The following is a 3,348-nucleotide window of genomic DNA, read 5'->3' as shown; positions in this document are numbered from 1 at the left end:
GTTCAGAGAGAAGCAGTGATTCGTCCAAAGACACATAGTGACTCTGCAGTGAGTGACTGCAGCCTTCCTGTAGTTCCCTTCCTCTCTCTCCCCTCCCCGCTTCAGTAAGGGCGTGCCTACCAGCAAACTTTCCCCAAGCCCTGCTCGGCAGTGGTTCCTCGTTCCAGATTGGAGCTGGCCAGGCTCTGGCCTCCAGGAGCTAGCTGCCCCTCAGGAGTGGTCAAGGAACAAGTGCCTACAGAAGAGAGTAACAGTGGTAGGGCACTATGGGCTGGAGCAGTCACGGAAGACTTTCTTCTTTATTTTTTTTGGAGAGGTTTTTGCTATAGGGCACATGTACTTGCCAGAGCATGAGAGTTTAAGCTACCGGGTCCGGGACTCGAACTGTAGTCGACTACATGGGAGTCTAGTGACATAGCCATTACGCCAACTGCAGGTCCCAGTCATGCATGGGAAACTTCCTGCAGGATGCAGGAGGTAACATTTGTTTGAATGTGGGGAACTAGAGGAGTCCACAGAGTACGGCTGGGGAGACTGCTGGAGGGAAGGCAGCAGGGGATGAACTAGAGTGATAGGGCCTGTGCCTCCCAGAGGGGTTAAGAAGCAAGCTTTTCAAAGGCTGTGGGGATTTGGAGGGAGCTCTGGATGGAGATCAGACAGACCCAGATACTAGTAAAACCCCAGAGACAGACTGACCCATCACCCTGACCCTTCAGCCCCTAGCATGGGGTCTAGCACCAGGAGTCAGTAGACTGAATGAATGTCCCCGATACTGATGATTACAGGTACGTGCCCTTGGACAAGTCACTCCGCATCTATGGCCTCGACTTCCCTCTCTGTAAACCAGGATAACTACGAGACTCCTTCGACCTGGTTGTTGAGAGGATTCAGTAAGAAAATATCTATACAATGCATTATACCATGTTTGGCAGGTCATAAGGTGCCTAATATCTTAATTTTTACCTTCCTTCCTCCACTTTTTCCTCACATGCAACTTAAAAGTGGTTTAAAAAAATGGCAAAGTTGTTGGCCCGCTCTGTGAGCCCTTCTCAAGTGTTCAGACAGGAATGTACATAAAATGGAGGCCTTGCTGGGACGGGCTGAAATAATGTCATTTTCAGAAGCAGCAGAGTGCAGCAGAACCAGGAGTTATTGGGGGTCAATGACTCAGGGACATCTGAATGTAGGGACCTGCCCTTTTCTTTCTAAATTGTCTCCACACCATTTCAGATATTCCTGGAAGACAAATGTGAACCTAAATATGTACATGGAGATGTATATATGGGGAAAGCGAGGCAGATGGTGAGCGATCATGGACAGCTGGATTTCTTTTTGTTTTTCAGATTGCTCGTGCTTCAAACCTTTTATTGTTAAATGAAAGACATACAAAATGTCACACAAACTCACTATACAGTTTAATGAGTCATAAGGCAACATCCTTTAACCACCATCGAGGTCTAGAGCTAAAACATTATGGGGCCAGCAGATGGCGTGGAGGTTAAGGAGCTTGCTAGTTCCCACATGGTCAACTGAGTCTCAGACATGGTGTCTTGAAAATCACACTGGGCCTGTGTGCGTGCATGCCCAAAATCCTGAGAGGAAAATGGAGGAGAAGGGATTGTGGCGTGACCATCCCCCCTGGGGGACACTTTCCCACTTTCCCTCTCATTCTGGTGAGTGCATATACCCTCCTTATCACCCTAAAACAAAACTGAAAAAAAGAGAAAGCGATAAAACTCTACTAGTCACCCTAGAAGAGATTGTACACGCCTCCTGCAGTCCCCGCCTCCTCTGCCCTGGAAGTAACCACTAAGCTGGCTGGCCTGGCACTCACATCCTGGCATTCATTATAGTTGTGTCATCTAAGTGCACACCCCTTCATGCTTTAGTTTAGTCTTGTCATTAAAAAAAAAATGGACACGTCTGTTAAGATACAATTTCCTTTAAGATATCATTTCCTTTAAAATACAGTTTCCTCATCAATCTCTTTTTCTTCCAGTTTAGCTTTTGACCTAGAGAATTTTCCTGCAGCCTGTACATTGCTGGTTGCATACTCATCATACCAATGCTTAATGTATTCCCAAAGATGGGCTCTTTAGCCGTTTGGTGTTGTGGAGCTAACTGATGAAACCAAAACTCAGTGTCATGGCACAAGCTTTATTCAGCGGCCAAGGAATAGAGACGTGGAAAACAAGCTTGCAAATCAACTCACTCTCTTGTCTTGAGCTGGGGAGTTTAAGCTATAAGAAATAGGGTGATGAGGGAACTGGTTAGAGTAACAGGGGGGAGAATTATTCAAAGCTTTTTCTGGAAAAGGTGAGGACTTCCCAGAATTCCAAAACCAGACTGTAAACTCATGGTGTTGGTAGTTGTATCATTTAGCATGCCAAAGACATGATGATGAGGTTTGGGGTCTTCCAGAGGTCATTATGGCAGCCATCTTGGATCCCTTTGGTCCAGGCTGGTTCTCAGAGTGAGAGTTATCCACAGGCATGCATTCTACTATTTAAAGAAAAATACCATTCAGCTGTGGCCCGGGGAGGGACATGGTGGGGGACAGTTATTTCACAGTTTGACACATTCCTCTGTCCTCTGTATTTCATCTAAGTTTGGGAGCTGCATTCAGAGTTGGGATTAGACCTGTTCAATCCACTGGCAGGTGGCACCGAGTCCTTTCACTAGGAGCACATGGTGTCTGATTTTTACTCTTATTTTAAACAGACTTGCAAATGAACGTATAAAAGCTGTACATATTTCTGTGATTCCTCAGTAAGCGAACCTAAAACCAGGGCAACCACCACATGCGTCATCTCAGCCACTTGTCATTGTTTTTTTTTGTGTTGGGACATTCAAAACTCCTCCCCACTAGGAACTCTGGCTTATACAGTAAACTATTGTTAACTATTCACCCTGCTGGATTTCATAACACCGAATATTGTTCCTACTATCTATCTATAATCCTTTTTATTTTTAAGTTTTTGCCATAGAGCGTATGAGCGTGTGCACAGATGCAGAGAGAGGGAAAGCAAGAAATTGCGCCCTCACCCCCTGCCCCACGGGGGATGGCCACACTATGATCCCTTCTCCTCCATTCTCCTCCTGGGTTTTGGGTACGCATGCACATGTACTGGCATGATTTTCAAGCTAACAGGTCCCTGACTCGAACCATGGTCAGCCATGTGGAATCTAAGTCTTTAACCACCATGCCACCTGCTGGCCCTATCTATAATCTTAATTGTAAAATGTAATCTTCATAGCATCCTTCTATTTCTCCCCACTGGCATTCATCCCAGCCTCTAGTAGTCATCCATTTCTCCAGTGAGGACATTTTTTTAAAAATGTCCATTT

This window comes from Tupaia chinensis, unplaced genomic scaffold (assembly GCF_000334495.1).
Source record: "Tupaia chinensis unplaced genomic scaffold, TupChi_1.0 Scaffold000047_1, whole genome shotgun sequence".
Classification (NCBI taxonomy): domain Eukaryota; kingdom Metazoa; phylum Chordata; class Mammalia; order Scandentia; family Tupaiidae; genus Tupaia; species Tupaia belangeri.
Note: the sequence above shows the minus strand (reverse complement) of the source record.